Source organism: Neofelis nebulosa, chromosome 16 (assembly GCF_028018385.1).
Source record: "Neofelis nebulosa isolate mNeoNeb1 chromosome 16, mNeoNeb1.pri, whole genome shotgun sequence".
In the NCBI taxonomy this organism is placed as follows: domain Eukaryota; kingdom Metazoa; phylum Chordata; class Mammalia; order Carnivora; family Felidae; genus Neofelis; species Neofelis nebulosa.
In genome coordinates this window covers 6,655,739-6,680,160 of record NC_080797.1, presented here as the reverse complement: position 1 = coordinate 6,680,160, position 24,422 = coordinate 6,655,739, and the positions used below count along the sequence as shown (strand labels likewise).

The 24,422-nt window shown below is 45.5% G+C and overlaps 1 long non-coding RNA gene across 2 annotated transcripts in view; it reads right to left on the bottom strand.

The window, feature by feature from the left end:
• Positions 1–24,422, bottom strand: part of LOC131497048 (uncharacterized) — an 89,312-nt gene that overhangs the window by 9,612 nt on the left and 55,278 nt on the right. For both annotated transcript variants that reach the window (XR_009254737.1, XR_009254736.1), the window contains exon 2: positions 13,113–13,268. This is a non-coding gene — a long non-coding RNA (uncharacterized LOC131497048). The remainder of the gene's footprint in view (positions 1–13,112; positions 13,269–24,422) is intronic.

The following is a 24,422-nucleotide window of genomic DNA, read 5'->3' as shown; positions in this document are numbered from 1 at the left end:
ATTTCTCTGTTAATGTCCTGGACTTCCATTTACATGTTCCCTATGTTAAGAACAATCTTCTCCTTTTTATCACCTAGACATTCTGCAAGAACTTAGATAAATGGTGCTCCTGGGAACCCCTCTCTGATTCAAACTAGATTATAAATTAGCCTCTGCTACTCTCCCTCTTCTAGCTTTTGTTAAAATGACCAGGAATATTAAATCCAGTGGAAGATAATTATGCTTTATTTACTTTTCCATGATACAGTATTTTTGGCAAGAATTGTTCTTATATTTGCACTCGGTTTCAAAATCACTTTAACAAAAACTATGAAACTGTAGTCTAAATATTACTGTTTTTATTACCACCACTTATTTGTATATTGCCTTCTTCAATCTTGCATTATCTCTATTTTATTTATTTGTTTTTCTCTGGTCTACTTTGCAGGGATGGGTGCACTGGTATAGTTTTAAAGCCTGAATGTTGAAGAACATTTCTGTCACTATATTTTCTCATCCAAAAGCTGTAAACTTGACCTCTAGTTTTTGATGTTGTAAAGGAGAAGTTTGATGTAGAATTGACTTTTTTTCTTTTGTGGGTAGTTTTTAAATAGTATCTGAGTGCTCATGGGATTTTCTCCCCACTAGTTCGATTAAAAAAAATACAAAGAAGTTATGTCTTGATGTGTGTCTCCATTCATTAGATGTGAAACTTGGTAAAAAGACTAGTGTCTTTTTTTGTAGTTCAGGAATAATTTTTTTCTTTTATTTCTTTTCAGTATTAATCTTTTGAACATTCTGATCTCTCTGGAATTCTTGTTCCACAGAAATACTGGAGCTTCTGGGTCATTCCTCCCATGCTTGTCATCTTTTTAACACTTTATCATGTTTCTCTCCTATTCTCCAAGTTATGGGGAAGCTTTTGGAACTTGTACTATAATTACATTAATTTGCTCTGCACGGCATATATTTTACTTTAAAATGCATTTATCATTTTTTAATTGCCAGTAAGTATTTTCTAACATCAGATTGCTTCCTTTTCAGGACTAGCCTCATAAATGTAAAATCCTCTAAAGAGTACTGAAAATACACCTTAGAGATTAGGTTGCCTATGATTATTTCAGTAACTGTTACTGAAAAGAGGGGCATTTCCTTTGATTTATCAGTTCAATTCCCTTTTTGGAGATTGTTGAACATTTTCTTACATCTGCCACCTTTCCCCCATGATCATTCTAAGAGATGGTTTGTCCAGTAGTGAGAGTTGAGATGGGTTCTATCAAGGATTTTGTGTATCGATACTAAAATGTTGCAGGTCCAGATGAAGGGAAACGGGAAATGTTTAGATGTATAGATCTCCAGTTTGCCAAATTAGAGAACCAGTAGCTTATAGGGAGTAAGGAAGGACTTTGAGCCAGACACAACTATGGCAAGAAGGAAGCTGGCCAGGACAACACAGCATCACTTCCCCTTCCCATTATTAACAGGTGTGTTGGTGAGATTTGCCTGTTTGAATCGCTTCCCAGCCCTGTGTTCAGTGACACCACAGTGCTAACTTGAAATATATGGAGGTGGGGATGGTCACACCACAGAAATTGACAAACACTACAAATCGTGGCTTCCCCTTTGCCTGACCTACAGTTGTTAAACATTTACCAGTGTACAATGCTCTTAGAAAATATATTTTGTTTTTCGTTTTCCTGGGTCCAATGTCTAAATCTGTCTTGAAAAAATTGAAGATGAAGCCTGACTTTGGTGTATGTACACATCCCCCTGTTATGGGCTAAACTGTATTCTCTCAAGATTCATATGTTAAAGCCTAACTCTCAGTACTTCAGAATGTGATGGTCTTTGGAGAAGGTGATTACATCAAACAAGGTTGATGTAGTGGGCCCTAATCCAACAAGCTGGTGTCCTTATAAGAACAGGAGGTTAGGGGGCAGCTGGGTGGCCCAGTAGGTTGAGCGTCTGACTTCGGCTCAGGTCATGAACTCACAGTTTGTGGTTTTGAGCCCCATGTTGGCCTCTGTGCTGACCACTCAGAGCCTGGAGCCTGCTTCGGGTTCTGTGTCTCCCTCTCTCTTTGCCCTTCCCTCGACTCTGTCTGTCTGTCTGTCTCAAAAATAAACATTAAAAAATTAAAAAAAAAAACAAGAGAAGGTTAGGGGGCACCTGGGTGGTTCAGTTGGTTGAGCATCTGACTCTTGATTTTGGCTCAGGTCATGATCCTAGGGTCATGGGATCAAGCCCTCCATCAGGATCTGTGCTGAGTGTGGAGCTTGCTTAAGATGTTCTCTCTCTCTCTCTCTCTCTCTCTCTCTCTCTCTCTCTCTCTCTCTCTCTCTCTCTCCTTCTGCCCCCTTCCCTACTTGTGCATGTGTGCTATCTAAAATTAAAGAAAAAATGTATGTATAAAAAGAAGAGATTAGGACATGCAGAGAGACACCAGGGGCATATATGCACAAAAGGAAGACCAACTGGAGACACAGGGAGAAGGTGGCCACCTACAAGCCAAGGAGAGAGGCCTCCGAAGAAACCAACCCTGTGGCCACCTGAATCTTAGACTTCTGGTGTCCAGAACTGTGAGAGAGTAAATGTCTGTTGTTTCAGCCCCCTGGCCTGTCGTATTTTGTTGTAACAGCCCCAGCAAACTCAGACACTCCCTCTGATAATCTATACTATCTCCTATTCCCCCCTGCCTTCTTCCTCACTGGAATGTCACCTCTAAAACCTAACAGAATGGCACAGAATCATGGCACGCAGCTGCTTCCTACTTATCAGCTTCCATGTTGAGTGGGTGATTTCAAAGAGTTCAGACTCAGGGGTCAGGTCAATGCTCCTTCATAGCGCGAAACTACTGACATCTCCCCTCCTCTTGTCTTCCTACACTTGGCTTTAGAGTTCTTGTCTACATAGACGGTCTGGCAAGAAAGTGAATAGACAGGGGGACGCATCATACATAGGCAAGAATGCAAGCCAAAGACCAGAGGCGATGGGTTCAGAGATGTTGGAGGGCAGAGTTATCTTGAAATAAGAAACACAGGACTTTTTTTTCTCCCCTGAAGGGAACTTCCTTTTTCCAAAATAGGATATTTTACAGGAATACGAAACTGGAGGGCTCCAGATAAAACCCCAAAGTTGGCAATGTTAATTACAAAGACATGCCCTGTTCACTCAGCTTCTCATTCTGTTGTACCTAAATACATCGAAATTATGTCATCGGGTGATGCTATGTTACTTCCATTTCTCATAGGAAATTAGAGAATTCAGGCCTCTTGATTATATTTAGAAAGTGGGCAAATAATAACTTTGTAAATGATTGAGGAATTATGATTAGGTAAGAACATTTGTACTCAACCTCTTTAATATGGCTAAAAAAAGACTTGTCACACTGACTTATCCTTGGCTCAGTTTCTAGACACAGAGATTTTCCGCTACTGAGATGACAAGGCGTGGGGATTCGTTATAGTGGATTCTTCAAATATACGCATAGTAGCATGATATATAGGAAACCCATTCCCTCAACAAATGCTTGCCTATTGTCCGTTAAGCACTGAGGACACAAAGATAAATGAGAGACAGACTGTCCTCAAGCAGTTATGAGGTGAGTGAACAGCCCCTTCCCGTCCACCACAGGTTAGAACAGCAGTTCTATCATACATGCCCTGTTTCCTTGGAGAAATCATTTAACTTCTTTGAATGTCAATTTGCTTATCTGCCAAATGGGATTACTGAATCCTTTCTGACCAGTTCCTGAGTTATTCCTGAGGATCAACTTAGATCAAGTAATTGAGAGTTAAGACTATGTTGATGGTCAACTCCTGGCTTTCTCAGATCCCATCGTGGAGACAGAAACATGGCACCCATTGGCTTAACACTTCCAGTTACAATGGTCCTCCTGTTTGCCTTGGATGACTTTGGTCAACGTTGGTCTACTAGAGCATGTGAACTCAGAAAACAATGGTTGAGGGTGGCTTCACTTCCTGCTCCTTCCTCTCCCCATGTCCCCTGTCCAGCTCTGTCACCACTTCTGCCATCACCATCTAATGGTGGCACAGAAGAGCATGGGTTTTGAGTCTGAGGGACAGAGAGGATACATATTGTTTTTCTTTTGTGTGACAATTTATTAACTTCCCTTTCATCTCCTGGAGATGTTTGGATGAAGGAAAAGTGACCCACCAGTAAATCACTAAATTTAATCAATAAATCACTTGACAGAAGCCAGATGCACCCACAAGGGGCTAGATGAACCCTCAAGACCACCAGGCACTCCTGGGAGTTCTCATGGTAACTGACTTCTGTAGTTGAGGGAAAGCCAGGATAGGTTATGTGCCCCAAATCAGATAGGTCTGTTGGACTCCAAGTTTCAGCCCTGTCCACACTACTGAAACTGCCTCACTGTTGCCTCCAAGTGGCTCATTATTTTTCAGAAGTAGGGTATTCAAGGGAGTCTGGTTTCCGGGTCTAGAACAGAGCATTGCCCACCCGTCATTTTCTGCCCCTCCTATTTTGGGCCCATACTTTGAACCGTATGCAGACAGACACCTCTTTACCCCAATTCCTGGTCATTCCTCACTCTGGAGCAGTCCAACGTTAGGATGAGGGAGGAGAGCTAGTACTGAAAAGCCAAGGGCTCTACATTCTAAGTTCCAATTCTGTGCAAACTTGCCTTGTGACCTTGGCCAAGATGCTTCTCAACCAGATCTTTGTTTCCTAAGAAACGTCTGCAAAGTGAGGAAGGTCGAGTTGGGTTTCCTGTTCAAGAGTGGCAGACACTCAGCCGCAGCCCCCATGACCTCCTTCCACCCGGTGGCCTTTGCTGGACAGCTGTGCGGCTCGTCCACAGACTTGCTGGTGGGCAGGAGAGAAAGCGGCCGGCATGCTTCTCAATTCCCTTTCGCCCGTGAGTTGGCAAATCCTCAGAGAATAAGAACCCCTTTTCGTGTAACTCTAATCAAAACACGCTTTGAAGGGGGTGTCTGTTGCCAAAAAAAATTTATATTTATCCCAAGAAAAATTAGAAACTATTTTTGGATTATCTGCACATGACGGGCCTGCCTTACTGCAGATAAACAGGAATTACTTGCATGCAAAGCCCCGTGCTGCTCAGAACACGCGTCGCCCTCCTCTCCAGCTCTGCCCTTGTTAATGGAGGCTGCCCCATTGCCCTGGGGCTGCCTCTCTCCCTGGCAGCTCCAAGTGGGATAAGATTAGGGGTGGGGGCTCCATGCAGATGTGGCTCTGAAACGTGTCTCTGCTACTTCCCAGCTTTGTAGCTTTGGGCAAGTGTATAGCCTCTGTGAGCCTCAGCTTGTTCATCTGTAAAATGGGGATAAAGAACTCATCGCAAGGTGGCTGTCAGGATTCACAGGAAAAAAACAAACAAACCAACAAACCAGCATTGTTTTATGGTCTGCATTCCATCACGGCTATCTCCCTGGTCTCCCCAGCTCTGGTTTTGGCTCGGAACGAGGAGTGTTTACCCTACTTACGTTTAGGGACAGGGCTGAGAAATTAAGGAAAAGTTAACTTAAGGCTCCAGGTGTTTTGGCCAGACAGGTCTACCTCCAGACAGGGAAGCGACTGTGGACAGGCTATTGCAGAGCAGGAGAAGTCAGATGGCCCTGGGAGCCAGGTATCTGTCCCAGGCCTAGAGGACAGACAAGGAAGGATGGCAAATGTTGGGGGATGGGTCTGCTAGCAATTTAGATTTCAAACCTCACAACGCCCTGCCAGCCCAGTAAATGTGTACGGAGGCTGAATGTGGCCCTTAGAGCTCCGGTTTGTAACTCTGACTCCAGAGGAACATGTTGGTGTCTCAGAGGGGCGCCTGGGTGGCTCAGTCGGTTAAGCGTGACTCTTGATTTCAGCTCAGGTCATGATCTCACGGTCTGTGGATTCAAGGCCCACATCCAGCTGCACACTGACAGTGCGGAGCCTGCTTGGGATTCTGTCTCTACCCCCCACCCCTCTCTCTTTCCCCCCCTCTGCTCACTATCTCTCAAAATAAATAAACATTAAAAAAAAACCGTCTCAGAAAAAAAAATTCACCTCTCCTGGAAACAGGTTCTTCCTTTCTTCACTCAGGGTTTCTGGCCTTTCCTAGAGGTACCATTCCTTTGCCAGCATCTACTGAGCACCCATGTTGCACAAATACCATGGACGAGAGAAAAAGATGCACAAGAGTGGGTGTAGCCAATCACATTTGAAGTAAAGCTTCTAGAGACGGGAATAGCATTTCAAGATGCTTTTACGCGTGTGTTCTTGTATACGTTAATATGCTACCGTGATAGTGTTGCAATCGGCTAAAGAAATAGAAAGAAGTGACTTCCGTCTGGGGTGGAGGGAGGGGCTGGTGCAGGAGAGCTGGGCGGAGGCGTCACAGGAGCCCCCTGAAGGGTTCTGCCAGGCAGCATGTGGGGAAACGGTTATGGATTTTGCTGGTCTCACGTCTGTTTACTCTCTCTCCCCTACTGGAAGGCTGGAAGCTCCTTCAAAGAGGGGGCTGTATCCTCTGTTTGGTTTTCCTGATTTCCTTGACACTCCGTAACACCTATCTCAGTTTCTTGCTATTTAGGAATCATCTGGCCATTGAGAAAATGAGATTCCAGATTCCCCTATCAGCGAGAAGCAAACAGTCTGAGGCATTTGGGGGAACGGAGATAAAGTCCGCAAGATTGGCGTTGGGTCTGAAGGAGCCTGCGGATTTGTGGCGGCTGACAGATGCCGTCTCGCCCCTGATAGTGGCACATGGGGACTTCCTCCTCGGCCGTAAAGAGAATGGCAGGCACCCCAGTCCCTAATGGTCCCTAATCACAGATATTTCGGGACGACTAAGAAGCAAGACCTCACACGTTAGGATCTCACCGGGAAGCACTGGGTCAGATTACCAGCAGCCAAAAGGATGAAGCGCGTTGATTTAGCTGGAGAGGGATGCACCCAGGCTCGTTTGGCAAACACACACACACACACACACACACACACACACACACACACACACACACACAGTGAGACGCTGTCATCCCTTTGCCGAAGTTTCCAGTCTTGTTGCACTGGGTCATGTTGATGATCTCTTCAGCCTGCTTAAGGGCGGGTGAGGATGAAACCAGGGAGGGGGAGTCCCGTTTCCCAAACACCTGTTATCTGCCAGACGCGGAACGAAATTCCTTGCCTGCATCAGCTCGTGTACTCCTCACAGTGCTCCAGGATGAGATGGATGACAGGCATCATTGTTCTCATTTTGCACTGGAGGAAAACAGCTTGCCTTGCCTCGGACCACACTTTCAGTGAATTGTGGGGTGAGCCTCGAACTTGGGTTTGCCCACCATATAAGCTTTCTATGCTACCGAGCTGTCTCCTCATTCTCAGTAAGGTTCCCCAGGAAACCGACCTAGACATCGTGAGGTGTGGATATAGGAGGCTTACTGGGTGCGGCTTAGGAATAAATCCTACAGGGAGTGAGGAAAGCAGGCAGCATGGGGGCAGGGGGCAGTTACCCTGATGTGGGACCAGTAGACCCCAGCCGGGGATCAGGGTGACGAAGTCTTGCCTGGGGGTAATATGTAAGGGGTGCCAGAAAACTCAGCAGGCAAGATACGTAAGGTTTTAAGGCAGCATTTAAATAGCTTTAAGCTAATATTAAAAAGAATAATCCACGATGCACAAAGTTTGAACGAAGTCTGAATTTCACCGTGCATCTATAGGACTGAACTTTAGTCTCCTCACCCTAATCCTGGCCCTGTTGAGGTCAGCCTGGGTTTGCAATTTTGCTAACTATCATGGATGTTTTTTGCATTATGTAAGGAAAACGGCGCATTAAAACTGCATACACCCTGATTCCTGAGATCTTTGGCACCCCCTTAAATATGGTACCCAAGACGAACCAAGGCTTCCTCTCTTTACTCCTGGTCCTGAACCCCAGCCCGCTCTGGAATGGGGGTGCTCCTCCAAAGCTGTCCTGCCTTGAGAGGCCTTTTTATCCCCCGTCTCCAAGGAGCAGGCAGTGAACACACGGGCCCCTTGGGAGCGTATGAAACCATGGGCAATTCTGTTCAGCCAGGAGCAAATGCCTGAATGATATGCGGCTGAGATCCCACCGGCCCCCAACGCTCCCAGGAGCTGGGGGGGGGGGGTCCGGATGTTCCATCACTGTATCCACTCCACTCCTCAGCACAGCTTAACTCAAACCCAGGCCTTTCCCTGACCGCGTCTTCCGAACCAGAAGCAAAGCCTGTGATTAGATTAGAACTTTTCGGGCAGAGAAGTGATTTACAGTGTATCATCTACAAAACAACATTTTCCCAATACAGTCGAGTCTCCTCAAGGCAGACGTTCAGGTTGGAAACATCCCTCCATCTAGTCAAGAAGTCACTGTGTGCCGTTTCCACCTGCAGACATCCAGCCGCTACTGAGGCTGGAGTGTTCGCCCCGCAGGGTTTACCGGCTTGGCCGAAACTTCTAGGTTTCGACAGCGATGGGATCAGCATTGGCCTCCGACCCCACTGTGCACGTCCCCACTGAGGACTAGCTGCGTTTCCATTGATCTTCAACACGTTCTCTCAGCGCTGGTTTTTGCTGAACCCTAAGTGCTGAGATCCAAGTCGGGATGTGTTCTTCTCGCTATATCCCGCCAGGGACTCCATCGGCGTAGGACAGGAACGTGGACGTGAACCGATCAAAGTGCCAGGCCAGGTGTGTTGACGGCAGGTGTGGGCAGAGAACGCCTGGATGTTCCTATTGGACATGGGGCACCAGGCCCCCCGGGGACAGGACACCAGGTCACATAGGTTGGGAGGGTTAGGCCGGGCTCATCCCTGGGTGAGGGGCGATGAGCTGAGCTGGGCATTCAGAGGTGCTCTACCAAGAGCCAGTGGTGTGAGTGGAGTGTGGGCAGCTCGAGTCGGAAGGGGACTCGGAATGGGACTCGGAATGGGCGCTCTGTGGGCTCTCAGCCCCGTCTGGCTGCTATAAACAGAACAGTGTATAGACCGAGGGGCTTAGACACAACAGAGACTTATTTCACACAGTTCTGGAGGCTGTGAAGTCCCAGATCAAGGCACTGGAAGATTCCATATCTGAATCGCCTTCTCGCTGCGTCCTGACATGGCCGAAGGACCCTCCTTTCTGCAGGCACTGAGGCCATTTGTGCGGGCTCTGCCCTTGTGACCTGACCACCCCAAGGCCCGGCCTCCCATCAGGAGTCAGCTGTCAACACATGAATCCTGAAGGGATACAAATAGTCAGTCTGCAGTATGGGGGTCAGAGCTGGAACACTCAGCTTTCCCAAGCCCTCCCTCACACCCGCATCATGGCAGACCCTGGAGCCTGGCTGCTGGGGTTCAAATCCCGGCTCCTCTCCCAGCTAGCTGTGTTGACTTTAGGCAGGTTACTCAACCTATCTGTGCTTCATGTCTTTGCGGAAAGTAACAATATAGGCCAGTGATTAAAACAATTACAGGGGCGCCTGGGTGGCTCAGTCGGTTAAGCGGCCGACTTCGGCTCAGGTCATGATCTCGCGGTCTGTGAGTTCAAGCCCCGCGTCGGGCTCTGTGCTGACAGCTCAGAGCCTGGAGCCTGCTTCAGATTCTGTGTCTCCCTCTCTCTGACCCTCCCCCATTCACGCTATGTCTTTGTCTCAAAAATAAATAAACGTTAAAAAAAAAATAAAACAATTACAAAAGCTCCCTCTTCTCCGTTTACTCCCTTCCCTCTTTTTTCCCTCCTCTTTGTCTTTCCCTTTGCTGATTCTCATATGAAGCTGACCTCTATGGTTTGATTTTATTATTTAAAGTCCGGTGTCCCTCTGTGCTTAAGATCAGGTAAGGGAAAGTTCCCACATTCTTCTTCGTTTTCAATGGTTTTTTTTCGTTACTTGATGGTCTCTGGGTGAGACTTTCCCATGGCTGTGTGGCTGCAAATAGAAAACTTGTTTCCCACCCGTGACCTCTGCTCTCATTACCTCATCATTAAGCCTCTATTCGCTTGTTCTGGACCCTAAAGCCTCCTAGACTAGGCTTCATGTGGCAAGGCCAAGTACACGAGGACCCTTCAGGCCATAATAAAAATGGTTCTCCTTTCCATGAGAAACCCTGCATCCATTTTGACATGACTTCAGGAGGGTACAGATTGGTTCTTTTTTTAAAAAGCTATTTTTGCCTGTGGAACACACCATTTCCACAAATAATGAGTTGTATCCAAAACGCCGCTCCAGGCAGAGGCAGACTCTGGGCTTGCCAGACAGTAACTCTTGCCTCTCCCGGTTCTTCTGTCTTTCGTGGTTTGTCGATGTGGAAGGCAAAGTTCAGCAGCTCCCGGGGGCACATCTAAAACATGCCACTCAGCACCACAAACTTAAAACTCAGTCAAACCCCAGGAAGGAACCAAATAGACCATTTTTAAAAAAAAATCCAGTTACTGTCGAGGGTAAGGACTGGCGACTGACAGAGAGCCACGTAAAGTTGCTAAAGCGAAAACAACTTGTGAAAAATGGTGCTACATTCAGATCCGCCAGAGCCCGGAAGCTCCTTTTCCTTCTGCAAAAAAGCAGAGTTATGAAGCAGTCCCTGTCAAAAAGAAGACACTATTGGTTAAGGAGCGGAACGGAGCCCATTTAAAGAATATCACTGCGGCTCTAGGATTCGTCTGGAGAAAACAGAAACGGGTGGACCGAAGTTCAATAAATCAGGATTGTGTATTTAAAAAAATTTTTTTAAATGTTTTTATTTATTTATTTATTTATTTATTTATTTATTTATTTATTTATTATTTATTTATTTAAAAAAATTTTTTTTAACGTTTTTATTTATTTTTGAGACAGAGTGAGACAGAGCATGAATGGGGGAGGGGCAGAGAGAGAGGGAGACACAGAATTGGAAACAGGCTCCAGGGTCGCAGCCATCAGCCCAGAGCCCGACGCGGGGCTCGAACTCACGGACCGCGAGATTGTGACCTGAGCCGAAGTCGGACGTTTAACCGACTGAGCCACCCAGGCGCCCCTGTTTTTATTTATTTTTGAGAGTGAGACAAAGTGCCAGCAGGGGAGGGGCAGAGAGAGAGAGGGAGACACAGAATCTGAAGTCTGTCAGCACAGAGCCTGACGCAGGGCTTGAACCCACAAACTGTGAGATCATGACCCGAGCTGGAGTTGGATGCTTAACTTACTGAGCCACCCAGGCGCCCCAGGATTGTGTATTTTAAAGCCTAAACCTTCAGCAGTTTCAGGCATTGCTATTAATATTAGCCCTGAGTTAGGGAAATGATTGATCTGATAGGGAACAGAATGGATCTGTGGCTAATGCTGAAGCGGCAATGAGAAGAGAAGGTTCATCTATCCTTTAGTCTGTCCGTCTATCCATCCACCCATCCATCCATCAATCCATCATCCATCTATCCATCCTTCATCCACCTATCCATCCATCCATCTGTCCATCCACCCATCTATCCATCCATCATCCATCTATCTATCCTTCATCCATCTATCCATCCATCTGTCCATCCATCCATCCATCCATCCATCATCCATATGCCCACCCACTGGAAACTCACTGGCATGTGCCAGTTGTGGTCATCGGTGATACGTATATGAAAAGTCAATCACAACACAGGCAAACAGTGACAACGCAGTATGATGAACCAAGGTGCAGGCAGCTTAAGCTGAACAAAGAAGCCCACATCTGCTCGGAGGAGTCAGTTTTACAGAGAAGACAGGTTTTGTGCTGAAATATTGAAGCAAAGCAGGAGTTTACCAGATTCGCGGTGCTTCTCTCTACCCGGGATGCCTTCTCTCCTTGTCCCCTGGTAGACTTGGAGGCACAGGATAACCCTGTGTGTGTGGCCTGGGGGTGGGTGTCTGCATTGCTGAAGTACAGACCACCAGGGCAGCAGTTTTAAGGAGCACAGACCTTTTTGAGAATCTGCTGAGCGTCCTGCTCCCACTGCAAATATGCAAGTACACACAACTTGACATGCAGTTTCCAGAGGTTTCTGAACCTATTTATGCACATCAGGTTACGTGCCTCTGGGCATAAGGGTGAGGAGGGGGAGGTGGAAAAACCCAAGATGAAGACACTTTCCTTCCAGGACATCAAGAATCTGCCTACTGGAGGGGCGCCTGGGTGGCTCAGTCGGTTAAGCATCTGACTTCAGCTCAGGGTTCATGAGTTCGAGCCCTGCGTCAGGCTCTGTGCTGACAGCTCAGAGCCTGGAGCCTGCTTCAGATTCTGTTTCTCTCTCTTTCTCTCTGCCCCTTCCCCACTTGTGCTCTCTCTTTCTCTCAAAAATAAAGCTTGTGTTCTCTCTCAAAAATAAACATTAAAAAAAAGAATCTGCCTACTGGAGGGAGTGCGAAGTAGGAAGAGTCTCAAAACAAAACCCTAAAAAAGTTGAGCTCAGAAACAGAGGCTTATAAAGTGGTCAGGGACGGGGAGCGGGGAAGTAGGGAGAGATGGTTGTAAGATAAATAAGATAGGAGAATTTAATGTATAACACGACGACTGTGTGGATAATGTTGTATTGCACCACTGAAAATTGCTAAGAGAATAGAACTTATATGTTCTCACCAACAAATCATAAATAAATGAGAGGGATGTGTTACTTAACTGGATGGGGTGAATCCCTTTCACAACATACACGTCTATCAAATGATCACATTGTATACATTAAATATCTCACTATTTTGTTCGTCAATTATACCTCGATAAAGCTGGGGGGAGAGAAAAAAAAAACACTTAAAAAACCCTACCGGGGCCATATTATTAGGAGTTTGTTGTTCACAGTGGCTTCAGTCAATGGTTTTGTGACCAGCATGCATTTCCTTCCAGAGAATATAAATAATGGACACAGTTATTCCCAAATAACTCCTTCATTTTCATCATTATAGATTTTGGTGTGAAAGAACCCCTTTGAGTATCATGTATTAAAAACTGAAAGAGGGGCACCTGGCTGGCTCAGTCGGTGGAGTGTGTGACTCTTGATCTCGGGTTGTGAGTTTGAGCCCCACGTTGGGTGTGGAGATTCCTTAAAAATAAAATAAAACCTTAAAGAAAAAGTCACTTGAAGACTCCACATCATTTTGAGACTGTACCATGGGCTTTCTTGGCTTATTCGTTTCTGGAAAAAGCACAAGAGAAGACTCTTACCTGCATTTTAAAGACTAAGCACTAACCGTTTATTACAGGTCACGAGTTCAGCGTATCCTTTTCAAACATGCAGATTATTTTTTATGTCCAGTGGTGAGCAAACACTCATCCAGCCTTTTCCAGGCTACAACGTGGACTTCAGGCGAGCTGCGGCCGCTGGAAGATAAGAAAAGGCACACTGTAGGCTCGATATATGAAAGAGACCCCTGGGCACCCAACTCTCAGCCTCTGTTGTGGCTGATAATTGCCACATGACCATACTCTGGCCGATGAGACAGAATGGAAGTGTCATCTAGGATTCCTGGGATATCGTCCAAAAGAGAAGAACCACACTTCCCCCACTTTCTCTCTCCTCCTACTTGGGATGCAGTTGTAATGAATGGTAGCCTGGCAGCTCTCTAGGACCATGAGGTGAATCTGGAGACTAGAAGCCATACGCTCAAAGTGGCAGAGGAAACCATCAAGGTCTAGGTCCCTGATGACATTGTGGTGCTGACCCACCAGCTGTAAGCCTCCCCCTGGCCCCCTGGCCACTAGGATGAGGGTTTTTTTAGTTTTAGCAGCAAAACCCGATTCTCACTGAGACATCATTCGCCCTCCTCTGCCAGCAGAGATCTGTCCCTATGCCTAGGGAGACAATTCCTTCAGCTCTATGTTTTTTGTTGAAGTAATCATCCATGGTTTATCTTCCTGACTGGCAGCTGTCAGAGCATATCAGGCATTCCACAAGGCAATGGCATCAGAAGGTCGTGGGTCATTAGCCCGATGGAAAGTTCCAGATGGCTCAGTTCAAATATGGCTGCGACGTTGCTGCTGTAAGATCTAAGAGAATCTCCAAAGCTCTGCCTTTGATCCACCAGTTGTCAAAAATCTTCTCTTTCTACCTGGCCTACTGAATAATGGATCTCGACAGGATCGACTCCTCCCTCTTTTGTAAATATTCTGGATGTGAGAAGCACAGCCCATTTTGTTTCCCAGTTATTATCTGACTCTTATAGTATTTGACTTTTCTGTGTCAAAAAACAAACAGAGAACAAACATTAAGCTGTAGCCAGGTCTGCAAAAAAAAAAAAAAAAATTTCCCTCTTACCCTGAATGTTTTTCCAGTGACTCCTTTTGGAATGTTATTTTGAACTTACAAAGGTTCTTGAAAAAAAAAAAACAAAACCCTAGTATATTTCTTTTAAGCATCCCTTGAGAAAGTCAGATTTAAACTTAGCCAACGCGTTGGCTTTTTAAAAGCACTTTCTTAAAATAGTCAATGTAAATCTTGGTGGGAAATCTTTAGGTGCCCTGAGTGGACAGAAATAGAAAATGTTAATGGAAATGCCATTTGTGAAGACACTGTGACAGCCCCATTCAATGGGCCCAATCAGAAAAGACGGGAATTTGCAAGCTATTCCAGTGTGAGTCTTTAGGAGCCCTGGAGAGGGGAGAAAAATAGGAAGCCGGTGGAAAAGACTAAGAGAGCAGACGATCATAAAGCTGTTTGGACAGACATGACTCCTAGGTGTGCACACTGATGCATTACTAAGTCATGGTTATTTGCTAACCCTTTTAAGTGAATCACCCTGGTGGGTCTGCGGGGCTTGGCCTGATGTCCAAGTTCAGCAGGAGTGTGAAGTCTCAGAGGGCCAAGCTGGATGGAGTCCCGGGGGCAGAGGTCTCTGTGCTGGCTTTATGGATGAGGACCCAAGGTTTGCATGGTTGTAAAACGTGGCAATGCCAGCATGGTGTGACCTGGGGTTGGATGCGGCAGGGAGATTTTGCTCCCCCAAATTCTATTCCAGACACCCCCAAACTGCTACAAACAAAAGAAAAAAAATCATATAATTTGGCATAAGCAGTTGAAGCTTTTTTTAGTCTTATTTTAAGGGTGTTTAAAAGTATCTATGGGGGGGTGCCTGGGTGGCTCAGTTGGTTGAGTGTCCAACTTCAGCTTGGGTCATGGTCTAGTGGTTCGTGGGTTCGAGCCCCAGGTCGGGCTCTGTGCTAACAAACAGCTAGGAGCCTGGAGCCTGCTTCAGATTCTGTATCTCTCTCTCTCTCTCTCTCTCTCCTCCTCCCCTGCTCATGCTCTGCCTCTCTCTGTCTCTCAAAAATAAATAAATGTTAAAAAAAAAAAGTATCTATGGAAGGAAGAATAAGATAAAAACAGAGAGGGAGACAAACCATAAAAGACTTAAAATACAGAGAACGAAGTGAGGGCTGCTGGAGGGGAGGTGGGTGGGGGATGGGCTAAATGGGGGATGGGCATTAAGGAGGACACTTGTTGGGATGAGCACTGGGTGTTGTAAGTGATGAATCACTGGGTTCTACTTCTGAAAGCATACTACACTGTAGGCTTTAATTTAAATAAATAAGGAAATAAATAAATGAATGAATAAATACATAAAAATAAAAGGAGAAATGTGAAAAAAAAATCTATGGAAATGCAACATGAAACATGTCTCCTCCTACTGTCCTTTCCTTAGTGTTTTTCTCTCGAGACCTGAGGAGTCCCCTTGAATCATAACCCGTCCCCCCCAGAGTTACCAGCCTAAGTGTCTTTATATGACACATCACATTGCTATATCTACTGCTAGGTTCATTGAAGATTCTCAGTCTTTAATAGCACTGGGTAGATTTAAAACAAATTTTTTTTAACATTTACTTATTTTTGAGAGACAGAGACAGAGCACAAGCAGGGGAGGGGCAGAGAGAGGGGGAGACACAGAATTGGAAGCAGGCTCCAGGCTCCGAGCTGTCAGCACAGAGCCCGATGCAGGACTTGAACCCATGAACTGTGAGATCATGACCTGAGCCGAAGTCGGACGCTCAACCGACAGAGCCACCCAGGTGCCCCACACCAGGCAGATTGTTAGGCCATTAATGAACACTGTGGTTCAGTATTATGGCTCCCACCAAGAGTGCATGCCTTTTTGTTAATGGCGCCCTCTACTTGGAGCACCATAGCTCCCCATCTGCCCTGTCAGGCCACGTTATTACCGTCCCCTTTCATTTGTAAGAGTGTCCTAGTTTGTGTGATAGATCGTAGGGGCACCCTGCTTCCAGGGGATAAAAGGCCACCTGCCTCTGTGGTCCTGACTCAGCTCAGAGGTTGGAATGGGGTAATGAGAGCACCTGCTCCGGGTCCGCTGGCATTGGCCGTGGGTGCTGGCTGTGCTCACGGAGGTGTGCTATTATTAGAGAGGTAGGTCATCAAGTTCAAGCTCAATCTCCAGTGGAGATTTCCCTCGATGATGCCACCAATGTGGTCCCTCGACCTCCCTTGGGGAGGCGGCCTATGTTTTGCTCTGACGGTTGGACGTTCTCCTTCGGACTCAGTTGCAATCATCCTTCTGAAGGGGCAAGGGAAGTCTGCTCTCCTTCTTCCTGACAACACTTCTGATGTAATTACGGGAGTCCAGAGGACGGGCTGGAGGGTCAGGAGAAATCACTTGCTTCCCACCTTTCTCTGGACTCTCCCCTGAGGGCAGAGAGGAGGTGAGGCTGTGAGGAGACAAGCACCACAGTGGCTTGTCTGGGTGACAAGGGTCACGGGCTCACCTCTAGCGTTCGATGGTCGATAAGGGCACGGGGTTGAGTCTAGTGCCTGCTTTACTGCACCTTCCAAACCTGAGGAGGACACACGTGCTGATCAAAGAGCCCTGAACCTCTGAGAGCAGGTGCTATCGCACCCCGAGTCTCTTGCGTCCCTGGACATAAAAACCTAGATCCATGTGATGTACTTTTTATACTCCTGGACCCTCCTTCCTCAGCTGACTCCAGAAATGCTCTTGGGGCCGCATTTTCTTTTTCCTTTTTAAATTTTTTTTAAATGTTCATTTACTTTGAGAGAAAGAGAGAGGGCTCAAGCAGGGGAGGGGCAGAGAGAGAGGGAGGGAGACAGAATCCCAGGCAGGCTCCATGTGGCCAGCGCAGAGCCTGACGTGGGGCTCGAACTCACAGACCACGACATCATGACGTGAGCTGAAATCACAAGTCGGATGCTTAACCGACTGAGCCACCCAGGCGCACCTGGGGTCACAGTTTCTGAGACCCCATGCACCCCCCTTTCCCGCCGCTGAGGCACACACTTTCTGTTCTCTGCATTCCTTCTGTCCTATAACCTGGGCAATGACTTCGTACATGACATTGTCTCTTCCGTGTTCAAAGAATGTTCTCAGAGCATTTCTTCCGTATGAGGCTTTGGGGTTGTACCTAGTGAACAAGATAGGAGCACTCACGCTCAAGGGACTTGGTTTCAGGGGAGGTGTGGGGAATCAAGCCTGAGCTCAGCATCTGTGTGGATTTATCCTCCTCAAACCCAACAGAGCTGGAAGAACTGGACAGGAGTAAATTTAAATGGAAAGTGGCAAGTTTTTTTGTTTTGCAGTGTTCCCCATAGCTTCATTGAGATGTCATTCACAAACACACACACACACACACACACACACACACACACACACATATTTATTTATTTATATATACACACACACATATATATTTATATACACATATATATTTATATACGTATATAAATATGTATATATACACACATATATTTATATACATATAAATAAATATACATTATATTTATTATATTATCATATTATATTATTATATATTATTATATAATATATAATATAATATATTAATAATATTATATACTATATTAATATATATTAAATATAATATAATAATATTATAATATATTATATTATATTATTATATTATATATACATATAAATAAATATACATTATATACATATATAAATATATATGTGTATATACACATATTTATATACGTATATATATATGCACAATATATTTATATATTTTTTAGATATATATTATATATATATTTAAATACATATATATGTGTGTGTATGTGTATATTAACAAACACATATATATGTATTTATTTTTTAAAATTTTTTTTTTTCAACGTTTTTTATTTGTTTTTGGGACAGAGAGAGACAAAGCATGAACGGGGCAGGGGCAGAGAGAGAGGGAGACACAGAATCGGAAACAGGCTCCAGGCTCCGAGCCATCAGCCCAGAGCCTGACGCGGGGCTCGAACTCACGGACCGCGAGATCGTGACCTGGCTGAAGTCGGACGCTTAACCGACTGCGCCACCCAGGCGCCCCACATATATATGTATTTAAATATATATTATATATTTGTATTTATATATATGTATATATAAATTTACATATATTTATATATATGTATTATTATATTTATATATACATATACATATATATGTATATATTTATATATATGTATTTATATATATATACACACACATATATATATATGTATATATATATATATATATATAAAACACTGTGTAAGTTTAAGGTAAACTGCATACTGATTTGGGACACATATATTACAAAATTATTACGGCCACAGCATTAGCGGTGAGGACATTTAAGCAACTCTCTCTTGGCAACTGCTAAGGATGTAACACAGAATTGTTAACCGTAATCCCCATGCTGCACACGAGATCCCCAGAGCTGATTCACCTTCCAACTGGAAGTTTGTACCTTTGGTCCAGTACCTTCTTTCTCCCACCCCCTGGCCCTTACTTCACTCTACTTCTAGGAGTTCGGCTTTTCCAGATTCCACGTGGAAGTGAAATGACACAGCATTGGTCTTGCTGCTGCCAATAGGCGAGTGCAGGTATCTCTCTGAGATCGTGATTTCATCCCCTCTGGATCCATGCCGAATGGGGATTGTTGGATCACGTAGTATTTATACTTTTCATTTTCTGAGGACCCTCCATACTGCTTCCCACGGTGGCCGCACCAGCTTGCATTCTCGCTAACAGCTCACGAGGGCTCCCCTTCCTCCGCATCCTCACTAACATGTGTTAATTGCTTGTCATTTTGATGACAGCCATTCGGCCACGCGTGTGGTCATGTCTCACTGTGCTTTCGATTTGCAATTTCCTGATGATGAGTGATGTTGGGCAGCTTTTCATTGTGTTACAACTTTTAATGACTATTAATCATTAACGACGACTTTAATGAAAGAAACAAAAAACCCTTTTGGGGCGCCTGGGGGGCTCAGTCGGTGAAGCGTCTGATTTCGGCTCAGGTCACGATCTCTAGCTTTGTGGGTTCGAGCCCCGCGTCGGGCTCTGTGCTGACAGCTCGGAGCCCGGAGCCTGCTTTGGATTCTGTGTCTCCCTCTCTCTCTGTTCCTCCCCTGCTCATTCTCTGTCTCTGTCTCTCAAAAAAGAAAAAAAAAAGGAAAAAAAAAAGGAAAAAAAAAACCAACCCCAAACGTTTCAACTAATCACCCTAACAAAATCTGTTTCTGTCATCTTAAACCTTTAATTCACTTTTAATTCACTTCAGGGATACTGCACACACATTTGAGTATTTTGCTTCTTGCACAGGGATACAGAAGTGTGAATACAGAAAGAGTCTGTTCCCTGATTTCTCTCCTAAGCTCTGTGAACTCCCTGAACAGGGAGGCCTTTCAGCTCTTGGCTGTTTGGTCCCCCCTAGACTTTTTGTCCCTGGCTGAGATTACTCAGCTGCTTACTTACACACCTCAGTCTAACTTGCCTAAGAAACAGCAAAGATAAGGAAGGCTTTAATCCATTTGCTCAGATTTCTCTGAATGGGCTCTGGATAGTGCTGTTTGGAAACCTACTTCTGATATCGTTGTCAAAGGTGTTAGCTGTCCAGAAACCCGCCGAGAGAAAATAACACTGAGATTAGCTAAATGCAGATGGCCACCGTGAACCTTTCTCAAGGACAAGGGTGGGGTGAGGGCACACAGTGCTTTGCTGCCAGATATGACCCAGAAATTTTATTCTTGCAATTTCTCTTTTTGTTAAAAAAACAACAAAAAAAGTTTCTCTCTTTATTTTTGAGAGAGAGACAAGAGTGTGAGCTGGGGGGCAGAGAGAGAGAGAGAGAGGGGGGAGACACAGAATGTGATGCAGGCTCCAGGCTCTGAGCTGTCAGCACAGGGCCCGACGCGGGGCCTGAACCCACAAACTGTGAGATCGTGACCTGAGCCGAAGTCGGGCATTTAACGGAGTGAGCCACCCAGGCATCCTGTTCTTGTAATTTCTCTTTAGTGGCCAGAGGGAGATGATCGGCTCAGTCCTGAGACCAGACTGAGAGCCTAAATTCCTTTTACTTCTTTTTTTTTTTTTTTTTTTTAATTTCTTAAATGTTTATTCATTTTTGAAAGACAGAGAGAGAGCACAAGCAGGGGGTGGGGCGGAGAGAAAGTGAGACACAGAATCCCAAGCAGGCTCTGGGCTCCGAGCTGTCAGCACAGAGCCTGACGCGGGGCTCGAACTCACAGACCGGGAGAGCATGACCTGAGCCAAGTCGGACGCTCAACTGACTGAGCCACCCAGGCGCCCCTCCTTTTACTTCTTTCTAATCGTGGAGATGAACCTCATATTTTGTTCTAATGAACAATGGAAACAGGAAACCGGGCATAACTGGGGACCTTGGCGCCCTAAGCGCTGGAGAGACACCGCACCATGTGTCATCTGTAGGACACGTGGAGAGACTCCCCAGGTCAAGACGCTGAAGGTCACACATGCGTTGGGAGACTGGCGATCCCGCTTCCGGGACCTACGCGGTTCGTGTTTCTGTTTTCCCGGAATGCTGTTCCCTCACATCTCGGCGGACTCCCTCTCTCGTTCTGCGCGTGTCTCTGCCCAGTGTCATCTTCGCACGACATCGTCCTGATTTCTGTACCTAAAACAGCTTCCTCCCGCCCCACGTCGCCTCAGACTTTGTTGCCCAATGTGGCGGTCACAGCCACACGTGGCTATTGAGCACTTGAGATGTGACTAGTGCCACTGAATTTTTAACTGCCTGTAACTTGAATTTAAATTTCAGAACCGAAGGAGTATAAAAGATTTTCCTGGTAGCTAACCGTACTGTTTTGTGGGACCATAGATTGTACGTGAAGCCTTTCAAAATTTAGCCTCCAAATGGATGTAACATACATTTGCACTCCAGAGAATTCTTAATGACTTTTGAAGATTTAGTATGAAAAAAAAAATGATCTTGAAAACTATCTCAAGTATTTGAGGTATATTTAATAAAGACACATGCCATGGGATTTCACTTAATATGTGGAATCTAAAAGAACACATGAACGCCCAGCACGGACCCAAGGGCAGGGCTCGAACTCGTAACGCTCAGAGCAAGACTCGAGCTGGGGATCAAGAGTCGGATGCTCCACCAACTGAACCCCCCAGATGCCCCCTGACTCGTAAATACAGAGAACCACTGGTGACTGCCAGAGGGGAGGGAGGGGGCGAGAAGAAGGGGAGGAGGATATACAAATTTTCAATTAGAAAATCAGTAAGTCACAGAGATGCACAGCAGAGGGGAAACAGCCAGTGATATTTTAATAACTGTGCACGGTGACAGATGGTTACCAGATCTAACGTGGTGGTCCTTTTGTAATGTATATAAATGTCAAATCACTATGTTGCACGCCTGACAGTGATATAATATTGTACAGCAACTATGTTTCAATTAAAGAAACAGTAAATGTAGGGGCACCTGAGTGGCTCTGTTGGTGAATAGTGAATAGTCCGACTTCGACTTCGGCTCAGGTCATGATCTCGAGGTTTGTGAGTTCGAGCCTCACATCAGGCTCTGTGCTGACAGCTCAGAGCCTGGAGCCTGCTTCCGATGCCGTGTCCCCCTCTCCCTCCGCCTCACCCCTACTTGTGCTCTGTCTCTCAAAAATGAATAAACATTAAATTTTTTTTTTTTTTTTAAAGAAAGAAGTAAAAGGAATTTAAGGCTCTCAGTCTGGTCTCAGGACTGAGCCAATCATCTCCCTCTGGCCAGTAAAGAGAAATTACGAGAACAGGATGCCTAGGTGGCTCAGTCTGTTAAACGCCCGACTTCAGCTTAGGTCACGATCTCACAGTTTGTGGGTGCAGGCCCCGTGTCGGGCCCTGTGCTGACAGCCTCAGATTCGGTGTCTCCCTCTCTCTCTCTGCCCTTCTCTGCTTATGCATGCTCTCTCTCTCAAAAACAAATAAACACTTAAAAAAAAAAAAACCCAGCAAACGTAAAACATGAGGAAACGCTACTTTAAAAAGTATTCTGAAGGCCATTTGGAATTTTCAGGCTGGCCTGAATAAATAATTTCAAAATGAAAAACAAACAAACAAACAATGTTTATATTCATTACATGTTGATCATGTTTTGGATATATTTGGTTTTACAAAATATATATTAAAATTAATTTCACCAAGTTCTTTTTACTTTTTCAAGAATTTTTTTAAATGTTTATTTTTATTTTTGAGAGAGAGAGAGAGAGAGAGAGCAAGAGCAGGGGAGGGGCAGAGAGAGAGACACAGAGGATCCAAAGTGGGCTCCATGTTGATAGCAGAGAGCCCGATGCGGGGATCAAACGCACCAACTGTGAGATCAACACCTGAGCCGAAATCAAGAGTTGGACACCTAACCAACTGAGCCACGCCACCCAGGTGCCCTCCCCCACTTTTTTTTTTTTTTAATGTGACAGCTGGAAATGAAAAGCATCTATTGGGCAGTGTGGCTTTACACCTTCACCTTTTTACTACCTACATTATAAATTTTAATAAAGTCTGTATCAAACAACATCAATACTTTGCATCATTTGTTTATTGTTTCCTTGTATACAAGGGCGTTGTATTTTCCTAGGTACCAATATCGGGCTGCTTCCTGAGACTGACGTAGGAGACGTACATCATCTTCTGGGATCCCCGCTAGAGGCAAACACATTGGATTTGGTCCCAAGTAGTGAACAAATACTGACAGTTGCTAAGCTCAAGGGTGGGTGTGAGGTTAGCAATGGGAAGTCTGGAATGAACCAGATTACTTGAACCTTTTGCCCAAACATTTCATTTCGTGTTTGGAGATCTGAGGTTGAGGACTCTCTTTAGTGCCCAGCCTATGGGAGGGTGCTTCTTTCTGGGACAAAACTAGAGAAGCGTGATGAAATAATTTGGTTCACTATAGCTAAGAGGGATTTCTCCTAAAAAAATGGCAGTGACTTCACTCCAACCCAAAGTCAAGGGCAGCCTTGTGTATGCACATGCCCATATACTTCACAGAAAGAGAACGTTCTGGTCTTGTTTTACCTCTTGGTTCACATGTATCATGTACAAATATATTTGGAATAACTCAGCTAAAAGTGAGAAAGAAGGAGTAATGATCTAGTAATGGAGGCCATTCTGCAGGCTGGCTGGAGAGAGGCTAGTATATGGCAATCTGCTTGCTCAGTGCTCACTGTGAGGCACTGTACATGAACAACTGCCACAGTGTCTTTGGTATGCACAGAGAGTTAGGGACTTAGAAAAATCCATACTGTGTTTTCATCCCATCCACTCATTCAGGAGATGTATTCTGAGTGCCTTCCACGTGCAAGGCATTGTTCTACTGCTGGGACTATTGCAGTGAAAAAGCACGGTCCCCGCTTTCGTTCAAAGCATGTGAAGTGACCACTTCTGCGGAGCGCAAGCCAAGGTGAACACGGAAGCCAAGGGGAGAGAAGGTGACGGGTGTCCTTTCAGAATTGGAGCCCTGGGTTTGGGCCTTTCCTTCACTTGCTTTCGGCGAGCTTCTGAGGGTGTGTGTCTGTCACTTGCCTGTAAAAGCGTGTGACTCAGACACGAGGAGGCTACCGCCTGCTTTGCAAGCTTGCGGAGAGGGTGAAATAAAGTAACAAATGCCAAGTAACTGGTGCAAAATGGCATCGGACGGGCTCTCAAGACATAGTAGTGAGGATGTGGGTGATGACTCAAAAAACTCTCGGGGTTCTCCAAATCTTTCTCAAGCTGAAGACCCAAAGGCCAGACACATGGCTCTGTGCAAAAAACCTGGCCAGTGCTAAGGATTCCAGAGGAAGCTGTGTTGATCTGGGCTGCAGGAGAGTCTGGTTTCTCTGAGAGAACAGAAGGAAACATGCCGAGTAAGTGTGAATCTTCCGCCCGAAGTGAGCCAGGTTCATCAGGAACAGCCGCCCTGTGCACACATCGAGCCCTCCTCCGTCCTCCTCCTAAAATGTGTCCCAGAAGCATGGCTTGTGCAGTTTTTTTTCCCCCTGAGAAGCAGAATCATCTTTTCGCCGTTGCAAGATCTTTTTGCAAAACCCAAGTTATGGAGCGGATCAAAGTGGCGTCGCCCGATCCTGCTGGGGCAGCTCTCGGGCTTACCCCGGCCTCCGTGCTCCCCGGGAAATCTCTCTGGAGCTCTAAGAGCACTCGGAAGACATTTGGAAACAATGTTGCAGGAGATGAGGAAGCGAAGAATGATATAGAGGCTTTAGCTTGG